The sequence below is a fragment of the Mesoplodon bidens genome, assembly GCF_964165515.1.
Source record: "Mesoplodon bidens genome assembly, chromosome: X".
NCBI lineage: Eukaryota > Metazoa > Chordata > Mammalia > Artiodactyla > Ziphiidae > Mesoplodon > Mesoplodon bidens.
In genome coordinates this window covers 28,624,892-28,646,652 of record NC_138163.1, presented here as the reverse complement: position 1 = coordinate 28,646,652, position 21,761 = coordinate 28,624,892, and the positions used below count along the sequence as shown (strand labels likewise).

The 21,761-nt window shown below is 53.9% G+C and overlaps 1 protein-coding gene and 1 long non-coding RNA gene across 10 annotated transcripts in view; one reads left to right on the top strand and one right to left on the bottom strand.

Moving 5' to 3' along the window:
• Positions 1–18,989, bottom strand: part of ELF4 (E74 like ETS transcription factor 4) — a 47,412-nt gene extending 28,423 nt beyond the window's left edge. For 4 of the 9 annotated variants that reach the window (XM_081221262.1, XM_081221268.1, XM_081221265.1 and 1 more), the window contains exon 1: positions 11,025–11,266. The gene's annotated coding sequence lies outside the window, so the exon portion shown is untranslated. Of the gene's footprint in view, positions 1–11,024; positions 11,267–11,320; positions 11,624–18,905 lie in introns of those variants that run through there. The other 5 variants (XM_081221269.1, XM_081221270.1, XM_081221267.1 and 2 more) reach the window with 3 other exon arrangements.
• On the top strand, positions 11,334–21,273 carry LOC308608340. The gene is made up of 3 exons (XR_014014150.1): positions 11,334–11,419; positions 20,615–20,824; positions 20,948–21,273. It is a non-coding gene; the product is annotated as an uncharacterized lncRNA (long non-coding RNA).
• Positions 21,274–21,761: the final 488 nt, after the last annotated feature.

Genomic DNA, 21,761 nt, shown 5'->3' with positions numbered 1-21,761 from the left:
CCAGGAATAACTTCCCACCACTCAGAAAAATCATAAACCATTTAGTGTTAATGTGTTAATGGGTGATACTGGGTTAATGTGTCACCTCTCTCCTCAGCACATTTTCATTTTAAAAGGCCATCCGGAGCTACCCTGCTTTAACCTAAGGAGTGGCTCCGGGGTTAATAGGGGTGCCAGTGAGCCAGGGAGTGTTTCTTGCTGACACCATTAGCCCTGGAGCGAGCTGGCCTTCCCATCTACTCCCCATGCTTGTGGTCTCTGTTGGGAAGCTGTACAGAGGGGATGTGAAAGTCTTTGAAAAGCTAGCCAGGCCTGGTGCAGCAGAAAGCCCACTTGACCGGGCATGAGGAAGAGTAAGTTCCAGTCATGGCCCTGCCTCTGCCTAGCTCCTCCCCTAGCCTCTGAGCTGGCGCCTGCCCCTACTCCAGGGCACACATGTACATCTATGGCTGTGGCCACACCAGCCGTACTCGGCAGAGCTTTACAGTCCAAACTCATCTGCTTGCTTTCCAAAGGTCTTTCACAGTCTGACCCCACCCTACCTACTCAGCCTTGTTTCCCATGATTTCCCAACTCAAGCCTGGGCTTCAAGCCCAGTGGTCTCCTCATGGTCCCCTGAGGGAACATTCCAGGCTCATTCACGGAGTTTCTCAGGCCTGCCAGGCCCTTGCTGCTCTGTTTTGGTTAATCAAATAGTGCCCATCCAGCAAGGTCCCAACCAAGTTCCCCAGATCCATGGAGCTGGTTGTGCCCTGATAACGAGAGTCCATACCAATGGAGGAGCCCCCTTCTAAACTCCCATAGCCCTTAAATTCGACCACAAGATCTCTTAATCCCACGCAATCTTGAATTGCTCCTTATTTCATGTGTATGTCTTATTTCCCCACCAGGTGGTAAAATCCATGGGATCAAGGTCTATTTAATCTGCTCCTGACTCTAACAAACACAGGTCTGGGCATTCATGAACTAAGTCCGTGTAAATTCTCAGCCCAAGTGAGATCTCTAGAAAAGAGACCCCGAATCCTGATAGATCTGAGGGCTACAGTCTAGGGGTGGGGATAGGGATAGAATTAGGGGGCAAAGGTCTCCAGGCTCAAACATTACTCGTCTCCTCTTGCTCCAGGCCTCTACTAAGGGAAACACATACCAGCTAGAGTCATTTATTCCAAACAGCATCAAGAAGGCGGTTGATGATCAATCAGGTCATCATCAAAGCATTTTCTCTTTGTACAAAACCACAGTGTTTCTACCTGTTGAATACTGGGTGCTGGTCTGATCACTGGACCCTTGGGAAAGACTTCATGATGCTGGATCAGTTCTAAGAACTAAAGTGGTTCAAGAGAATGCGGTGTGAGGATAACATTTTTTTTTTAAAGAGGTCTTTTGTTGGCTAGATATACAAGGTTGAAAAGGGATATGACTGTCATCTAGAAAATGATGTATGGAGCAGATAATCATGGAACCCTGCACCAAAAATAGGTTATAGGACTTCCCTGGTGGCGCAGTGGTTGGGAGTCCGCCTGCCGATGCGGGGGACGCGGGTTCGTGCCCCGGTCTGGGAAGATCCCACATGCCGCGGAGCGGCTAGGCCCGTGAGCCATGGCTGCTGAGCCTGCGCGTCCGGAGCCTGTGCTCCACAACGGGAGAGGCCACAACAGTGAGAGGCCCACGTACCAAAAAAAAAAAGTTATAAACGAAGGGCAAATAATAAATAGTCCTATTTTGCAAATGCATAGTAAAGTTAAGAAACTCTTTACCGAAGAATATCAATGAGGGACTCCCCTGGTGGTCCAGTGGTTAAGAATCCGCCTTCCAATGCAGGGGATTTGATTCCTGGTCGGGGAACTAATCCCACATGTCGCGGGGCAACTAAGCCCACATGCCGAAACTACTGAGCCCGCGTGCCTCAACTAGAGATCTGGCGTGCCACAAACTATGGAGCCCACGTGCTCTGGAGCCCGTGAGCCACAGCTACAGAGAAGCCAGCATGCCACAAGGAAGATCCCGCATGCTGCAACTAAGACCCGACACGGCCAAAAATAAATAAATAAATATTTTTTTAAAAGAATGAGTTGAAAAAAAAAGAATAGCGGACTTCCCTGGTGCCACAGTGGTTAAGAATCTGTCTGCCAATGCAGGGAACAGGCGTTCAACCCTTGGTCCGGAAAGATCCCACATGCCGCGGAGCAACTAAGCCCATGGGCCACAACTACTGAGCCTGTGCTCTAGAGCTCATGCACCACAACTACTGAGCCCGCGCGCCTAGAGCCTGTGCTCCACAACAAGAGAAGCCACTGCAATGATAAGCCTGCATACTGCAAAGAAAAGTAGCCCCCTCTCGCCGCAACTAGAGAAAGCCCGTGTGCAGCGATGAAGACCGCACACAGCCAAAAATAAAAAAAAAAATTAAAAAAAAAAGAATATCAATGAAGAGATTAAGCATCTTCTAAAATGACAGTAACATTAGGGTCATCCATGATTATAAAATAAGATCACAAAAGCACAGCCAAACATATCTGCTATAACAGTTAATGTAAATAGAATAAATGCAGGTATTAAAAAAAGATGATATTATAAATAAGCCATAAGGATATATTGTAAAACACAGGGAATATAGCCAACATTTTATAATAACTCTAAATAGAGTATAACCTTTAAAAATTGTGAATCACTGTGTTGTACACCTGAAACTTATATGATATTGTAAATCAACTATATGTCAATTAAAAAATGATACTGACAATCTGATTCTAAAATTTACATGGAATTGCAAACAACTTAAAATAGGCAAGAACAACTTTGATAAAGAGCAAAGTTGGAGGGCTAATACTACCTGATTTTAAGAATGATTATAAAGCTACAGTAATCAAAACAATTGGCATTAGCATAAAGATAAACAAATAGATCAGTCAACAGAACAGAATATGGAGTCCAGAAATAAACCTATATATAAGGACAACTGTAACAGACTAACAATAACTTTTTCAACAAGTGGTGCTGGAATAACTGGATATCCACATGTGAAAAGAAAAAAATGGACTTGGATTTGTACCACTCAGCATAGAGAAAAATTAACTCGAAATTGATCGAAGACCAAAATGTAAAACCTAAAACTTCAAAACTTCTAAAAGAAACCATAAGACAAAATATCTGTGACCTGAGGCTAGGTGAAGAATTCTAAGATACAACACCAAAAGCATGATCCATAAAAGTAAAAACTGATTGGTTAGACTTCAACGAAATTGAAAACTTCTGCTCTTCAAAAGACACTATGGGACTGCCCTGGTGGCGCAGTGGTTAAGAATCCACCTGCCAATGCAGGGGACACGGGTTTGAACCCTGGTCTGGGAAGATCCCACATGCCGCGGAGCAACTAAGCCCGTGCGCCACAACTACTGAGTCTGTGCTCTAGAGTTCACGTGCCACAGCTACTGAGCCCACGTGCCACAACTACTGAAGCCTGTGCACCTAGAGCCCGTGCTCCGCAACAGGAGAAGCTACCACAATGAGAAGCCCGCGCACCGCAACGGAGAGTAGCCCCTGCTCATTGCAACTAGAGAAAGCCCACAGCAACGAACACCCAATGCAGTCAAAAATAAACAAACAAACAAACAAATAAATGTAGTAGTAATATTCTAAAAAAAATGACACTATGACTCTGAAGGAATGTCTACATTAATAAAACAATAACCTAAAAAAATTCTTCTAGCTCATTCTAATCACTAAATGGCAAGGATTTTATATGGCTATTTGTGTCTTCAATAAAAAATTTAACACCCCCCCCAAAAAAGAAAGACACTATGAAGAGAATGAAAAGACAAGGCACATACTCAGACAAAATCTTTGCAAAGCATGTATCTGATAAAGGTCTTATATCTAGAATATATAAAGAATTCTCAAAACTCAACTACAAGAAAACAAACAAGTCAATTTAAAAATGGGCCAAAGATTTGAACAGACACCTCACCAAAGTAGATATATTGGTGACAAATAAGTACATGAAAAGATGTTCAATTCACGTTCAGTCAATGGCAACCACATTACAATATATAAACATATCAAATTACCATGGTGTACACCTTAACTTTACACAATGTTATATGTCAAAAACAGACGGTCCCCAACTTAATGATGGTTCAACTTATGATTTTTCAACTTTACGACGGTGTGAAGACGATACACATTCAGTTGAAACTGTACTTCAAATTTTGAACTTTGATCTTTTCCCGGGCTAGTGATATGTGATGCTGGGCAATGGCAGCCACCACATCGCCCAGTCAGCCACGCATTCACGAGGGTAAACAACTGATAGACTTACAACCATTCTGTATGCAGACAACCATTCTGTTTTTCACTTTCAGTACATTATTCAATAAATTACATGAGATATTCAACACTTCATCATAAAATAGGCTTTGCGTTAGATGATTTTGCCCAAATGTATGCTAATGTAACTGTTCTGAGCATGTTTTTTTTTGTTGTTGTTTTTTGGTTTTTTTGTGGTACGCGGGCCTCTCACTGTTGTGGCCTCTCCCATTGCGGAGCACAGGCTCCGGACGCGCAGGCTCAGCGGCCATGGCTCACGGGCCCAGCCGCTCCACGGCATGTGGGATCTTCCCGGACCGGGGCACGAACCCATGTCCCCTGCATCGGCAGGTGGACTCTCAACCACTGCGCCAGCAGGGAAGCCCTCTGAGCATGTTTAAGGTAGGCTAGGCTAAGCTACGGTGCTCAGTAGGTTAGGTGTAACTGACATATTTTCAGCTTAAGATAGTTTCAACTTCCGATAGGTTTATCAGTATGTAACCTCATCATAAGTCAATGAAGATTTGTACATTTCAATTAAAAAAAATGAACACTGGAGACAAATTTTGAACCCTGGAACTTACTGAGTGTGCTGATTCGAAAGTGTTTTGTTGTTTTATCTTTTGCTCCTGCTCCTGCCGATGTTATCGTCCCACCGAGCCTGGAAGGCCCCTAGAGCACAGCCAATGCGCTCTCTTTCCTCTTTTGAAAGGCCATCTGCCCTCTCACTTCTAGGAGACCTTCCCCAATTAAGTTAAGGAGGGAGAAGAATGATCTTCCTCTAGGTAAGCTCTCCTCGAACCCACCATCAACTAATGTACAAACCTCAAGTGCCACAGGCTGGCTGACACTTCAGCTCCCCCCCTCTGTGAGGCTAAGTGCATGTGTATTACTAGAGCTCCAGAATTGGGTTTAGATTCTTCAGAGCAGGGGCCTGGGCCTGCTGTGGTTTTTTTTTTTTTTAGGATCAGGGTGGCGCCAAGAAAGTGGTCACGTAATGAGACAGGTGTTTTCTGTGCATGGATTCTCACAGAATCAGCAGAGCTGAACTAGCCTCTCTTATCCTCTGGGGGCATTATGGGAAAAAGACAGATTATCTCCTAAATCTATGTCTTAAGTACCTCCTTGTTATCAGGTCATCAGGAATTTGGGGAGGTTAAGACTAATTGCCCACTCTCCCATCCCCCATCCCATCCCATCTGCCAAGGCCTACCGGTGGGGACCAAGGGACTGAGTGAAGTGGCTCAGGGGTGGTCCAAGTGTGGTCCAGGGCCTCCTGCCCTTGTGGGTGGTCGCAGGCTTCTCAAGCAAACAAAATCCACTTGCTTGCAGATGGAACCTCCAAGTTACTTTCTGGGAGGCCTTTGGAATGGGAGTGGCCCCCAGCCCCCCAGGAACTCTTCTGGGCAAAGGCAGTGTCCCAGCCCCAACCCAAGGCCTCTGGGCATGAGTGAAAGGAGGCAGAAAGTGAGCACTGGTTGGCCTGTCGGCTCCCAGAATTCTACCCTCAGTAGGGTAATAACAACAAACTGATGATTGCTAAATACTTGCCAGGGATGGAACATGAGGCCTTCTCTCAAAGGAACTAACTCACTCGTATTCCTACAGAGAATGAAACTTGAGATGAAGTGGTGAAGAGATAAAGATGGCAATGTTAATAAAAATGGTAAAGACTTGATTTTTACTCTTCACTACAGCACTGCCTGCCACTCAGAAAGATTTTAACACACACACACACACACACACACACACACACAATCTTCTTCCACATCCCTTCCTTATCCTGTGTGACAGCAGAGTTTACAAACAGTTAGCAGAAAGGTGTGGAAAATCTCCCTGTTGGTTTTATGAATGGGCATTGCGTGCCCTGCCAGCACTGCCAGAGAAGCAGTTGATCCCTGGAGCCTGGAAAAGTCAAGGGTGTGGGAGGAGGAAATGATAAGAACAACAACAACAATAATAGTAAGGGCCACAGAATAATAGCAGCTAACACTTACTGGGTGGTTACCATGTGCCAGGCACCATGCTGAGTGCTTTACAGGCATTATCTCATTTAATCCTCACTCCAACCCTGGGAAGTGGGTTCTGAGACTCAGAGTGGTTATGTGACTAGTCCATAGTCACACAGCCAGTAAGTGATAGGTCTGGGACATGAACGCAGAGAGCCTGTGCTCTTCCTCCTCCGGATAATACTGGTCTCCGAGAGAAGAATACTGGGGCTAGACTGGAAGAGGAAGGGAGCTTCGAGAAGGGCAGGTGGAGTGAGAAGTGGGAAGTACCAGCACTGGGACAAGAAAATGGTCCCTCGAGAAGATGGGAACCTAGGGCAAAGTTTCCTCAATCTGGGCAAGCTGGTTAATCTCTTGCTTCTTGTTGGTCTGGCTGAGAAATGTTCTGGCACTTTCCCTCGCAGATCCTCCTGCATGAAACACCCCTCCCTGCTCTGCCTGACCCTCCTCATCACCCTGGGAGAAGGCTGGGTGGGGTCTCTTTGCCAAGTAACTCACGTTAGGACACAATTTCCCAGGCCAAGAAGTCAGGGCACTCTGGTGTGTCTCTGTGGTTTTGCAATGTGCTGGGGAGGGTGCAGGGCAAGAGGGCAGTGAGAGAGGAAAACTGATGCATGGCGGGGGCGGTATGTGTGTGACCAGGTGTTTTTATCCAATTAAATCCAACAAGGACCAAGTCCCCCTCCACATCCAGGCATGGGAGATGCAGAAGTCCCAGAACAAATACATGTCTAGTCCTCGCCCTTCCCCAGGGGGTCTGGACAGAAACATGTGGGACATTTTAGTTCTCGGATGGCTGAGAAAATGAAAATCTCTATCCTCTACCGGAACCTCTGGGCTTCCAGAGCAATCCCAGGACCCTGGGGAAAGATGGGACTCAACCAGCCCATGCCTGCAGTGAACATCTGTGGCGGGGCAGTTTTCCTGTCCCTTTGGTGCCCTCTGCCTCTCTTTTTCCCCTCTCCCCTCCAGGGCCTCTGCATGGGCAGTGGAGGGACGGGGGAGGCGGAAGATCAATATGAAATCCCCTCAGCTTGTGGGACGGGAAAGCCTGGCCAACCTTTGTGTCTTATCAATCCGTCCTGGGGGCGCTGGGCTCCCCACCTGGGCCATCCACTTTGCATCTCCCGGGATGGAGACGGGGGTTTGCACCGGGCCACCCACACTGGCTGACCTGGTCTTTTATGTGACATGCATTCGCCAAACAATTATTGAGGCTTTGAAGGTCAGCCTGTGGCCAGGGAAGAGAGAGAAAGGCGTCCGCTCTCCCTGTTCTGCCTAGCCCAATCTCCCCCCGCGCCACCCTGCCCCCTTCAAGGTCTAGCTCAGAGCCGAGGCCCTCACAAAGCCTCCCCCCTCCTCCAACTGCTGCTGACCTCAGAGCCCCGGCGCCTCTGGCCCCTGCTCCAAGGAGCACAATTAGCACCTGACCAGCCACTGGCCTGGCTGCTTGTCCTCGCCTCTGCTTGTCTCAGTGTCTTACTCATCTCTCCCACCCCGCCCCCTTTGCCTATCTCCCCTACAGCACCTAGCACAGGTTGGGCACACAGTAGGTGTTAATAAATATCCGCTGAATTGAAACTCAGCGGCCCCTATGAGGTCAGAACCGTCATAAGCACCCCGACCAGCAGTTCCTTGGCAACCAGCGCTGGGGTCTGAGCTATAGGGCATTAGCGGTGCGGCGCTATTACAGGCCACGCAAGACTCAGCGGCCAGAGATTTGCAGGCAGGTTGGTGTTGATGAGAAAAGCCCCTGACCCCTAGGAAAGCGCCCATGGGATTCTGGGTACCTCCGATGAGTTTCCTCTCTCCCCTGCAGAACTAGTTTTCAGTCTGAGAACCACAAAGGGAATAAATTGGCAGTGAAGCCAGAAACCTCTTTGCAGCTTAGAAATCCTGGAGAGAGAACCAAGCCTGCGTTGGGGTCAGGCCCAAGCCTGAGGGGGGAAGGCTGCCCAAGGCCCTTCCCAGCTTGGTGGGGGACCTCCGGGAAGTGCTGGGGGCACTGCAGGCAGAGGGGCTAGAGGGGCGTCTGGGGGTCGCCCTAAGTAACGCCATCCTGTCCTGCAAACCAACAAGTCACACCACTGAATGCTTGCCACCTGCAGCCCACACAGGAATTGGGTCTCCCCCTCCCTCTCATTCACCCAAATCCCACTGCAGGCCTCTGTCCAGGGGTGGCGTCCTGACCAGAGCCCAGCCAGTGTCCCCAGACAAGAAGCCTCCAAGTCTGAGGTACCTGGCTCCCCACACTGGCTTTGAATTTGGGATTCGAGTCCGGCTTCAAATTTTGGTTATTTATATAGATGACCTAGCCACCCTCTCTGGCCCCCTCCCACATTCCCTACCTTGACTCTGGCCCATGCCAGAAGGTACACACAGTCCCGGAAGACAGGCGGTGTCTTCTTCACCTCTGTATTTCCCTCACTGCCCCTTCGCTGATGCCTAGTACTGGGACTGGTTCTCAGCAAATGTTCGCTGAGTTGAATCTGAGTTTTAGGCACCGTGTAAGACAATACCATAAGGCTCGCTTGCGCTTACCATGTGCCGGGCACTGTTCTAATAAGCAGCTTATGTGCATTGATATATTTCATCCTTGGCAAAACTGTATGAGGTAGGTCTGATTTGACAAATGAGGAAACTGAGGCACACAGTTGACTGGGATCACACAGTTAGTAAATAACAGAGCTGGGATAGAGACCCAGACAGTCTGGCTCTAGGGATGGGAGGGAAAATGAAAAAGTTGAGGGGTGAGGGGTGAGGCTCGCAAGGACCAAGGCCAAACTTCAGTGCAGGGCTTTCCCTGGGAAAGCAACCCCCTCGGCCTGCGTCTGGCTGGGCCTCTCAGGGAGGCCCTGAATTTTGCAGGCTAGGGATATTTTGGACATCCTATTAATCAGGCCCCTGAATGACAGACCACAGCACCCTCGTTTTTAGATTCCCATATAGGACAGAGGAGACAGAAGCTGCTGTCCCACCACTTAGCTCAAGGCAGGGGGAGGGCTGCTTTCAGGCCTCCAGCTTGTCCAGGGGTGGGCGCCAGTTCCTGAGCAACCACCGAGCAAACAGTGCAGCAGTGGGAGGAATGCCAGACATAGTTGCAAACAAGCCACTCCTTCGGCTCACAGCTAGAGGCTGGGTGAGGGTGGCAACGTGGAGCCTGCTCAACGACCCCCACCCCTGCAACTCACACCTCCCAGGCTTTGAACCCAGAGACAACCACTTGCAAGGCAGCCTCTTCCCCACACTGGCCAGGATAGGAAGTCCTCCAGGATAGTTAATTCCTCCACTTAACTCAAGATAGCTCCCCGTTATCTGTTACTGCTGTGGGTCTACTGAATTAATGGTTGAGAAAGTGCCTTATAACCGGTAAAACCCTACATAACTAACTGCGGGAGGAGGAATCTGCATTCTTGCCGTGCAAACGTGACCCTGAGCATTTTCAGTGCCAAAGTGTCCTGTCTCCCCAGAGGAGAGAGTTAGATCTGATCCCTTCACCTCCCCCCTCCAACCTGGCACTCAGGCCAGGGGTCAGCTCGCAGTGGGTGAGTCCCTGATGGGTGTGCCCACCAGCTGTTGGGGCCAAGCAGTGGTGGCTCTGGCCCTGGGGTGGTGACCTCACTTCCGCTCCTACCTCCCCAGCACTCCTCCCATATGAGGCCCCACCAGGCCAAAATCGAGAAGTTCAAGGTTAACTGATCCTCCCCACTTTAAGAGCTAATTAAAATGATTAGCCACAATGAACCGCCAAACATTAACCAGAAGAAGCTGCAGGACCAGACAGGCCTCTATCTCGGGCAGAAGGATGAGGGGCAGGAATCAAATGGCCATCAAATCCCATGGCTGGCGTGTGGGGGGTGGGCAGCCGGGGAGAACCTGGCCGAGGCGCGGAGCCAATGGGGTCAGGAGGTGACTCTGGTCAGGAAGGCCGTGTAGTGAGGGAAGGGCGGCAGACTTCGGGTGCGACGGAGGGACCGGGAATCCGTAAAGCCGCCGCCACAGCAGTCTCCAAAAGCCAGGCGCTGTCGGCAGGGGACCCCGCGCTGCGCGGCTGCTGAGTCCCCGTGCCGGCAGCAGAGGAGGGAACAGAGAGGCGGGAGAGCCCGGGAGAGCGGGAACGCGGGAGCGGGAAGGCTGGCGGCCGGCTCACACGGAAACTCCGGCCCCTGACGAGAGAGGTCTCTATTTTGGCGACCCAATTATCCAAGTCATAGGTTCATAGGTGTGTGTGTGTGTGCGCGCGTGTGCGTGTGTGTGTGTGTGTGTGTGTGTGGAGAGGGAGAGAAAGAGAGTGTGTGTGTGAGTGTGTGTTACCCTAAGGCGCCTGGTCCCAGAAGCCCTAGAGGCCGCCAGATCAATCTAGCAGCCCCGCCAGTGAGGCCCAACCTCCTGCCCTCGGGCACCGAGCTTTTGGGGCGGGCTGTCACGATAGGCCCAGTCACGGACCCCGGGCTGCCTGGGGAGAGGGCAAACCGGCCCCCACCTCGACTCGGGAAATCGACTCAGCTTCTAACCCAGGATCCGTAGTCCGGGTTCCACAACGCACACGCGGTGGGGCGAGGCAAGGGCGGGACTCAACACGCCGCCGCTCTCCCACCCTTCCCTGGGCCCCAAGCCCCTACGCTCCGGGGCCCAGGCGTCCCCTATCCCGCCCTCAGGCAAACTTTCCGAGGTCCCCGAAGGCTCAGAAAACCGGCGCCATCGACGTACCTGCCGCCGAAGGGGCTCGGTAGCGGGGCCAGGGTCGATCGCCGCGGTCCCCTCCCCGCTCTGAGGGCCAAGACGCGGGTCCCCAGCCCGGCCAGCCCGCTTTCTCCCCTCGGAAGCCGGGCCGGGCGAGTGGCGCCGATACCTCGGCGCCGGCGAAAGGAGAAGTGGAAGTTGAGCGCGGCGCCCGGTCGGTCCCCGCGCCCGCCGGGGCCACCGTCCCCCTCCCTCCCTCCCTCCCTCCCTCTCTCCTCTCCTCCCTGCCCGCCTGCCCCCGCGGCCCCGCGCCCGTGACTCACCTCGGCGCCGGGGCAGGCTGGTCCGGGCGGGCGAGGCGCAGGGCTCTCCCACACGTCGCGCCGCCAATGGCAAGTTGGAGGGCGAGATGCAAATACCAGGTGAGACGGCGGCGCCCCTGATAAAACGACTCCGGGGGGTTGGGTGGAGTGCGGGGGGAGCCGGGTGGACGCCGGGGAGGGTCAGGCCGAGGGAGGGGGCGGCGGGGGCGGCCGGGGAGGGGGCGCGAGCCAGCGGAGACCTGCACTCAGACAACCGAGCGAAAGGGGAAATTGCACTAGAGACACACACGTCCCCGCAGGCGGCGGCTGGGGCGGGCGCGAAGGAGGCAGGGCGGGAGGGAGGGAAGAGCCGGAGGGAGGGACCGACGGGAGGGACCACGGGCGGGCGGGGTGGGGGAGGGCGCGAGGGAGGGACGAGGCGTCTTGGTGGAAACAGCGCCCCTCCACCCCCGGCCCGCCGCGGTCGCCAGCACGGCAGGGGGAGCCGTGCCAGGGGCCCGCGCGGCCTCTCCTTCCCCTCCCGGCTCGCTCGCCCCCGTGGAGCCGCAAGAGCAGGACTCCCGCGGAGCCCACTTCGCGCTCCCAGCGCCCCACCCCCCACCTGGCGCGTTCCGGGGCCCGCAGCTCCGGCCGGGAAGCCCCTACACAATGCCTCGTAGAGAAAGCCGCTCCATTCCCGGGGGACTCTGGATGGCTATGTCCGGCCCCCTTGGCCTGCGCGCTCCACTCGCTTGACGCCTTTGGCCCCAGCCCTGCGCTCCAGATTATTACTGAGCGCCTGCTGTGTGGAGGACCTGGCGTGAGGGCGGGCCGAGCGGGTGGGTGAGGCCAGGAGATGCCCAGAGGATACAATTCGGGAACGATATGCCAGATGCCGCGGAATTCCTGGCCAAATGCTCGTGCACTTGGCGCGGCTGGAGAGTTTTGGGGATTTCTTAGGGAAGTCGAGCTTAGGGCTCCGGGTAGGGGGAGGCCAGGAGGATATGAATCCGGGGAAGGATTAGGGGGAGAGGGGCTGGTGCAGCAGGTGCAAAGGTAGCCAGAGTTGGGGTGCTGGGAAAAAGCTCATGCCCCTTTCTGTCCAGAGGCAGGCTGCTGTGCTTGAGGCATCTACTTGAACCCCAGTCTCCCATTCTGCCTCCCCCTTACCCTCTACTCTGACCTGCCCCAGCATCCATACCAGCCCGCACCCTCCTCCGTCCCACAGCTAGGAAGTTCTAGGAGGGAGTTCGCTGGGAATTCTCACTTCTTATGGCTCTGTATGGTCTGGAGGAGGGGCCCAGCCAGGCCTCAGCCCGGCATCTACCTCCCGGGCAGAAAGCAGCAAAGCGGAAAGGGCCCCATGGGAGGAGGGCTCTCTGCGGGGTGGGGGTGAACCAAGGGCCTGAGGTCCAGGGACCTGCTCAGCCACCAGCATCTGTCTGCTTCACCAGCCTTGGGAAAGGAGAGTCCCTGGCACAGGACTGGGGAGCAGGAGTGGTGGTTGGATGATGGTGGTGAAGGTAGCTTCAGATTACAGGTTTCCGGGGGAAGACCTAGGGGCTGGACTGGGGCACGGGTGCACCTTGAGACCTCTTGGCCACCTAAAGTTAAGTCCCTGAAATAAGTGCCGAGAGCAAATTTCCAGTTTTCTTCTCTTGTAAATGGGCACACTTTCCCCAGGGGATTCTGGATCAGGAGACAACAATTTTCTGTTGTTCTCTTGCCAGGGAGGCTCCCCTCTCAAAATTGTGGTAGGTTCCAGTCATCCCTAAGCCCCCCTTACTTGACCTTCACACACACACACACACACACACACACACTTTCCCATTTTGCTGAGAGTTCAGTGGTCTATAACATCAGACAGACCTGGGTTCCTATTCCAGCTGCACCATTTAGCGGCTGTGTGTCTTTGGGCAAGTCACTTAAACTCTGGGAGCCTCACTATCCTTATTTTTAAATTGAGGATAATAAGAATCTACCTCCCAAGGCGGTGGCAAGGCTTGAATGAGATAGCCTGTGTCTGTGGCAGTGCCTGGTGCTTAGTAAGCCCTCAATAAATGTTAGCTGCCTTCAGCACCATCTCTGTCTCATCTCGTTTTTCCTCAACCCAGCTATCAGGAGAAAGTCTGCCAGGGCCGGGAGCTGCTGAGGACGAATGGTGGATGCCTCCTATGAATGTCTGTGGTTTAAACCAAGGTTGAAGCCTCAAGGCATGGAAGTGCCAGAGGAGAGGCCTTCCTCTTGGGACGGGCAGGGAGAGAGGACAGCACTGGGCCCACCAGCTTACCGTGACAGGCCCTGATGCCTGCCAGTGACCTGGAGCCCATGGCTTGTGGGAATCCCATAAGTTCCCACCTTCCGCAGCCACTCGGAACTAACCGCAGCCCCATGATCTGGGAGTTGCAGCCAAAGCAAACCCCACCCCCTCGATGAAAACCTGGTGTTGCCCTCGCCTTAGGGAGCCATAGGCCACCTGAATGACCTCCCTGACTCCACGGCTCCAGGTCAGCCGGCCTGCCCTTTCCGATGACCTTGCTGCTGCCCAGCCCTTCCCCACCTGGCTCCCCGCTCTTCCACTTACCCGTTGGGTGAGCCCCAGCCAGGTGGGGCCAGCCGGCTGAGATCACCACTCCTGACGACAGGCATGTTGTCTCTGCCAATGGCTCATTCCCTGACTTGGCAGGAATTCCCCTTCTCGAGTTGCCCGTGAATGCCCAGGCTGCGCCATCCAGCTCTCAGCCTCTCTCCTTCCAGCCCTATTCCCCCCCGCAACTCTCCAACCCCAACTCTGTCCTCTCAGGCCTCAGAACTGGGGTCCTCCTGGAAGAGGAGGGGCTTCCTGGCTGCCCAGAGCCTGTGTAGGGCCACCTCCCCGCTTCTGCACTCAACTTGCCTTTCCACCTTGGCCACTTTCTCAGCCCCTCTTTGTCCCCTCTTTTCAGCAGTGCCTGCTAGCCAATGTTCCCCTGCAAATCACCCCAGGTTCTCTGGAAACAAGGTGGCTGGTTGCTTCCTGCCTCCCTTAACCCCTTAGCCTCAACAAATTCTATTCAAACCTGTGGCCAGAACAAAATACCACAGTGCCACAGCCTCTGTGGCCATGGCCCTTACTTTCCACCACAGACACATGCTAGAAAGGTCGCCTGTCAATCAGACTTTCAGAATGAGAAGCATATTCAAAAGTCAGGAGAGAAGTTATGGTTTAAAAGGAATCCTCCCACCTGTAAAGCTGAGATGTCCCCTCTAATCCTTTCTCTACAGCCCGCAATCATTCCTCTGTTGATATGTTCATAACTCCAGATTTGCCTCTATTGGGTTGACATGACGAGGCCCTAGATAGATGCAAATGACGAACGGAAATCTCTAAGTCCCAGGCTATGGCTGGGCATCATAAGGAGTTTTTGTTCTGAAAAGATTGTTGAGTAGCTGCAAGATAGAAGGATTCCTTGGGATAGGTTATACCAGAGTGCTCCTTCCCGGGAGACGAGCTGATCTACTGTCTGGCACATACTGGGGGGTGACGGAGGTGGGGTGCCCAGGCCAAAGCACAGGCATGCTGGTGGTAGAATGTAGTTGGGAGAAACTTCCCAGGTTATGACTTTCATCTGGCCAGCCACCTTTCTTGGCTGGGGCTCTTGGAAAGCCGCTTGGTCCCCACCCCTCACCCACCCCTGCTCTCATTCAAATGAAGAGCTTTACATTTCTCCTCCAGGCCTTTACTGGGACAGGACCTGGCATCCTCAGAGCCCCTACAAAATTTCAGAGGAGCGCTGGGTTTCACTTTTTGGAGGGGCCAGACAGCAGCTCAGGGGCCTGCCTGGAGGGAGATGCCAGCCAGATATAGAAGGTGCCACGGGCCCTGAGTGAGTGCCCTGCGTGTCCACCCTGGGCTCAGTGGCTGCAGGGAGGCGCTGTCCACACTGCACGCACTGCCAGGGGAGCGGGCCTAATACTGTATTTGGGAAACAGATCCAGTGCCTCTGGGTTGGCGGGAGATTTGGAGGGTGGGTGTAGGGGGAGGGACCCAATCCTGTGGTTCATTTGCAAAAAATAAGGAAGAATTGGCTCAGGCAGAGTTCAGTAAATGAGGGCAAGCCCTCTGGAGTCTCTAATCCCACTGGTCCCTAGCCCCGATCTTGGGGCCTAGGCTCAGCCTGGAAAAGTCCCTTGGAGAAGAGCCGAGAGCAGGCGCCCGCTCCGGGGCACCTATCAGAGGCAATAGAGCATCCAGAGTTTTTGGGCCACTGTCCAGTGGAACTAGAGTTAACTCCTCAACCCCCGACATCTGCTAGCCCAGCACCCATCTGGTGCGGTGGGCAGCCTCGCTGTGCCCCTCAGCCCTGCAGGGATTCCAAATGACACTCCAGAGGTGCCTCCCCTCAAGGCTGCAGGAAACACGAGTGGACCTAGGGAGGCCTTGGCCCAAGGAGCTGCTGCTAGGGGGCAGGGCTCGAGATGGGGGTGCAGAGGGATGCCAGCACATGGAGGCCCTGCCGGAGGACAGCAGCAAGTGATCTCCCTGGCGCTTGAGTGTGCTGGGGGACAGGGACCCAAGTAGCCACTGAGCTGGGCGGTACCTCCTCAGATGGAGAAGAGGCTCAGGAGAGAGGAAGGGGCTCCAGTCACGTTGTATGGGGTGCTCGTGTTCTATACGGCGAATGGCGCCTCCTGGAGTTGTGCGGGAGAGGGCAGTAAGGACAAACCCAGGAGAGCTGGGGAGGGGCGCTTGAATGGATGGAGAAAAGACGAAGGGCTCATTCTGGAACACCAAGTGGGGGCACTGGGCCTGACTGCAGGTCTTTGGGACTGGGGATGTGGTGGGATAATGGGGAGGGGCCATGAGGGGGACTTGGCTCCCGACTTCACCCACTTCACATCCTGCCAAGGGGCGGTTCCAGGCTGAGCTTTGTACCAGGAGGTAAAGGACTCTGCCCTTTCAGGATTGCCCCATCCCACAGGGAGGCGAGGACAAGCCTGAGGCAGGCGCTAGACAGAGGCCCGAGAGGCGTGCGGGCACGCCTCACTTCCCCTACCGTGCCCCCATGATGGGGAGGGGCAAAGGTGGTGGTTGTTGTTGTTGTTGTTGTTGTTGAATCCAGAAAAATACAACATTTAATGTCTATAAAGGTGCAGTATGAGTCATTTCACGGAATGTCTAGGCCCCTTCGCTGGCAGCAAACAAACTTTCCAGCCCTCTTTTGAGGAAGCCATCCAACTGGGCTGCCGCTGCTGGTGTGTGTGTGACAGTGTGTGAGTGTGTGTGTGGGTCTGTGTGTGGGATGGGTCTCTGGAGGGCCTAGCCTGCCTATGTGTGACTCCGTGTGTGTCCCTCAGATGTGAGCGAGGGCGTAACCGTGGCCAGTGTGTGTGTGTGTGTGTGTGCGCGCACACACACACACACACACACACACACACACACACACACACGGGCTCAACTCTTGAATGTGAGTGTCAAGTCCCCTCGTGCATGCGTGTGTGTTTGTGGAGGGCGTGTGCATGTGTGTCTGCAAGGCAGTGTGGTATGTGAGCCTGTGCGTCTGAGGGTGTCTACGTGTACATTTTTTCCTCATCGCTGCCAAATTATCTTCCCATCTCTCCCCTCACCAAGTGAAGGGCTGGCTGAGGGAAGCTAGCAGTCTAAAGGGGGGGGGCAGCCGCGGAGGGGAGAGGGGTTGGAGGAAAACCAAAGCAATTCCACTCGTCAGAGGAAAGTGTCAGCCAAGGATGAAACTGAAACCGAGGCAGCCGCTTGAAGGCACCAGCACCCTGGGATTGTCCCGAGGCTTGGGTTCCTCCCACTCCCCGCCCCCCCCCCAGCCGCCTGTGGAGATTAGTCAGCCTGCAACCTCGACTTGGGGTTGAGGCAGTGAGGCCGTGGTTAGCACGTGACCCCATTAGTGCCCATTAGCACATTAACACAAATTAGTATATCAGATCCTCTCCCAGTCACCTAGTGGGGCGCAGGGCCAGGCTGGAGGGAGAGGCCACAGCTCAGGCCCTGCTCCGGGAGGAGAAGCCAGCATGTGGGCATCAAGGGAGGGGGCAGGCTGAGGACTGCGGCAGGTCAGGTTGGGGACAGAAAGAGGGGACGGGGGACATCAAACTTTGACAATACGATCCTTTTCCTAGGTCGTGCTCTGGGAGGAGACACTTTGGGGAAGGGGTTGGTAGAAAGGAGGGTGTTTCCAGGAATAGCTGGGCACCGCCCTGTAGGAAGGAGGCCCAGGCTCTGAGGTCTGGGCGGGAGACAGACGGTATTTCTCCTGGCACACAGTGAAACCTGGGAACGTTTAGGATCCTTTGGGTTTTTTCCCCCCTTTCCTCTCCTTTATGGAAAATCCTTAGATAACTTTCTCAGATGGCTTTGGACATCCTGAAAGCAGAGGAGCTGGACTGATTGACGGAGGAGAAGAGGCACCCAGAATCCTAGCACAGGGCATAGCTTTTATATCTTGGCACCGATAAGGGAGACACACTCTATCCATATATTTATATGTAAAGTTGTATCATGGAAAGAGCCAGCCACTGGAGCTTCTGGAAAGGGTGAGGCTGGAGCCCCCAACAACTTTTTTCTTTCAGCTTAAAGGTGTCTGGCCACAGGTTATTTTTGTGCCCTGATACTCTCAATATGTTAACTAACCAGCCACCACATAACCATGAACCAACATGGGAAGGTCAGCTGCATCATGACTACTAGAGTTCAGGGCCTGCACGGAGGTAGGGCACAAAGCTCTATCAACCGAGGCCAAGGTTGCAAGTTTGAGCCCCAGATGGGCCTCTTCGCTTTTTTCTTTTTTTACGTAGTTGCTGAAGACAGGGTTGACAAGCATGGAATCCGTAACCATCGCCCTACATCTAGCCCAAAGTTGAGCCCCTACCCCTCATCTAGCACGAGCCCTGGTCCCAGACTGCATCCCAACGCCGGCCACAGCCTGTCCCTTTGCAAGAGATGCATCCTTGGTCTCAAGGGAGCCAGGCTGGAGAGTGGCTGCTCAGTGAAACCCACCCCTAACGCTGGAGAAGCGATTCAAAGTTTCCATTCTACTGCCCGCGGGTCAAGAGCGCCATCCCCGGAGAGGAAACGCTGCCCCTAAACCGCGATCCCTTAGTTGGAGGCGAGCTTCCCCGAGCTCTGCGGGACCCGGTAGGTGCCCCGAGGGACCCTGAGGAAGCGCGCACCAGGCGGCCCCACGCCTGGACGCTAGCGTAGCAGGTCGGGTCTCCGAACTCTGCCGCCACTCGGGTGGGAGCGCTGGGCCCGAAGGACAGTGGGGGTTGTGGCGGCCCCTTGCGCCTTCCCCTCGCCATCTCTTTGCATGGGCCGCCCACCCTGCACCCCCGGGATTCCCCGCGGGGGCAGAGCTCCCCACACAGACCCCCAGCAGTGCGCTCACGGCGCCTCAGCAGCGCCACCTACAGGCGGAAAGCGCGCCACGTCTCGGGCCGAGGCGGGAACTGGCTGCGGCGGAGGAGGAGAGGGGGAGAGGTCGGCGCCGCTGCCCCGAGCGGTCCCCGCTCGCCAGCGGCCTCCTCGCACCGCCCCGGCCCCGAGCGACCTGGCCAGCCCCGAACCCCGTCCCGTAGCCCCGCCCAGCGCTCCGACCTTCCACTCCAGCGGCTGCACTCCGAGCGGCCTCTTGCCCCGGGCGCCTCTTCTCGGGAAGCAGTGAAGTCACACTGAGCCCGATCCGCTGACTCATGAGAATCCTACCCCCTCCCCGGCACACCCCTTGAAACTTCCCCTCAATCCCTTCTTTCCTGCCCACCCCCCTTCCTCGCTCCCCATCGGGCGAGAAGGGGCGGGTCCGGACTCCCGGAGAAGGACTCGGTGGGGCAGCTGGGAGAGGAGCGGCGGGAGGGCGGGAGTCCACTTGGAGACCACCAAGCTCGGTCTCCGCCCCTCCACACCGCTCTGTTCTGGGGAACAACAGGTGGTGCCCCGGAGGCAGTGTACGTTTGCAACTTCAGGCAAAACTCCCATCAAGGTACCCTTTTGCAATTATCCATCTCACGCAGTGAGCCTCGCTGCTTCAAGACTGGCTGGGGAGTTCACTTGGAAGCTGAGGTCTCTTTGGAACCTCCTGTTCTAGTGAACAGGCCAGCACAAGGGCTGGCGCCACCAAGGGGACAAAGGCGGAGTGCTCTGAGCTTTGAGCTGCCCTCTACCCCCTGCATTAAGTCAAGCTGATCAATTGCCTGAGAGGTCGATGTGGCCTTTCTCCTAGAACTCGGTATTGGCCCAGGCCAGGTTGAGGTGGGGGTGACTTTGAGGCTAAGGATTCCCTGTTTTCACCACCAGTCTCTGCCCCCCGCACTGTGCCACTAGTTTGAGGACTCTGACTGTAGTGGGAGACCAGAATCTCACTCAGGCTGCTTGGGATATTAGTCTCAATAAAGGTGGCCGAGGACCTCAGGCCTGGGCCAAGGAAGGCTTAACGCTGGCGGGGCTCTGCAGGCCTGCTCTGAAACACCTAAAGCTCCCCTTTCCCTCTGGATGGACAGAGATCCTTAAGCATCCTTTTCCACCTAGCAAATCACAGTGCTGGATTTTCTTTCTTTCCCTGTATGCAGTTTCCTTTTGTCTCTATGGTAAGAATCGGGTGGTGAAGCTTGCCAGCTTCCTGGCTCACTTGGCTCTGCACTTCAGGGCAGGGCTCTGCCAGGACCATGGCCAACGTGGAAATGGCCATGGACTTAAGAGCAAAGGGGATGTACAAGCTAGTCTCAGGACTTGGGGCTTATGTGGTATGAGGGGGGTTTTCTGAGCTGATTATCTCAGTGTCAGGTTGAAAGCTGCCTGGGTTAAGGTGGCTGTTCACCGGCCAGCTCTGCAGGGTGTGTTTGTTGGGGACTGGGAACCACTGAATGGTTGTATAGGAATATATGTGCTAGGATCATGGCTGAGCATTGTCTCACCATAAAGCCTTCCTGGGGAAATTCTGGGCTTTCATGGAGCGTAGTTTTAAGGCTGCCAAACTCTCCATGGAGAGCAAATCTGGCAAGGAGCGATTTCTAGGGGCCTCGGGCTAAATGTTACTTGCTGAGTCAAAGAAGAATCATAAGCCTCAAACTAAAACAAACAAATAAACAAAAAATCTGTTGAGCCAAAGGGACAGCAGAGGCAATGTGGGGAGACATTTGCCAAAGGCTTTGGGCCCCTTTAGCATCTGTTATAGACTTAGAGATGAAAGGCAACTGAGTCCATGGAGAGATGAAGAAAGTCCTGGGCAAGCACCTGAGAGACTTTTCCATACACAGGATGTTAGAGCTGAGGGTGGAGGGATGATCTAGTCTGTTCTCTTCATTTTACAGATGAGGCTGCCGAGACCTAGGAAATTAGCGGCTCTAGGTCATCCAGGAGTGAGTGGCAAAGCTGAGACGCAAATCCCAAAGTGCGCTCCTTCCGCTGTGCTCCCCAGCTTCGGGAGGAAGAAACACGGGCAGGGAGCGCTTACTGGAACCTGAAGAAGAAACACAGGGAGAAGGAAAACAAGTGGGCGAGGAAGGAGGGAAAAGGAAGGGGTGAGGGAAAGTGAAGAGGAAGAGGGGTGATCTCCTAGGGCAAGGAGGCTGGCAGCTCCATCCTCTGTATTCAGGATATTATACATATTTATTTAAGAAAACATATTCATGTTCTGCTCCTAGAGATGAGAGAAGTTACAAGCAGAGAATGGAGGAAGAAACACGATTTGGTCAGTGGAAGAAAAGCCTGGACTAGATGGAAGCGGAACAGTAAAGCCATCTGAGGAGTGACGGAGTTCTGATGTGAACTCACACATCACACTCCCAGCACTTCTGTTGCACTGATGGTTCCTGTTTACCCGTCTGTGTCCGCCACTAGGTTCTAAAGCCATTGAGGGCAGGGACTGTATGTTACTCATCTTCTTATCTCTGGGGCCTATTGGCCCACGGCATGCAGCAAGTTACGCAGCATGTTTGCTAGCTGACCAATAAATCCATTTACGAACGTATGTATGTATTCATAAATTCAACACCCATGTTGGGTGTTCCTCCAGAAGCATCTCCGTGTTGAGCTGCAAATGCCAAGAGAGCACAGGCGGGAAACTGCTTGGGAAGCCAGACACCTCTGTCCAGGCACCAGATGCGACTCCTGGTCTTCTCCAACTGAGACACAGACCTTGGAGGCTCCACTGGGACCAGATAAGGTCTTCAAGAAGGTACGAGACTAGGCAAAACTCACAGGTGGGCCTCCCGAAGGTATTTTGGCTCTTTGTCTCCAAATTTTCAATGCCCACCAGCCAAAGACCACCAGGGCACTCTTGTAGTCGAACAAGTTGAGTTGATTTCTCACTGCAGCAAGGGAAGATGCATGCCCTGGGTAACCATGGGGTGTCTCAGGAAGAGGGTGCTGGGAAGGACTTATTATAGGATTCAGGCCAGGCTGGGTGATTTGGGGGAGGGTTTAAGGAAGCCGGGCTTTGCTCTGGATTGGATGCTG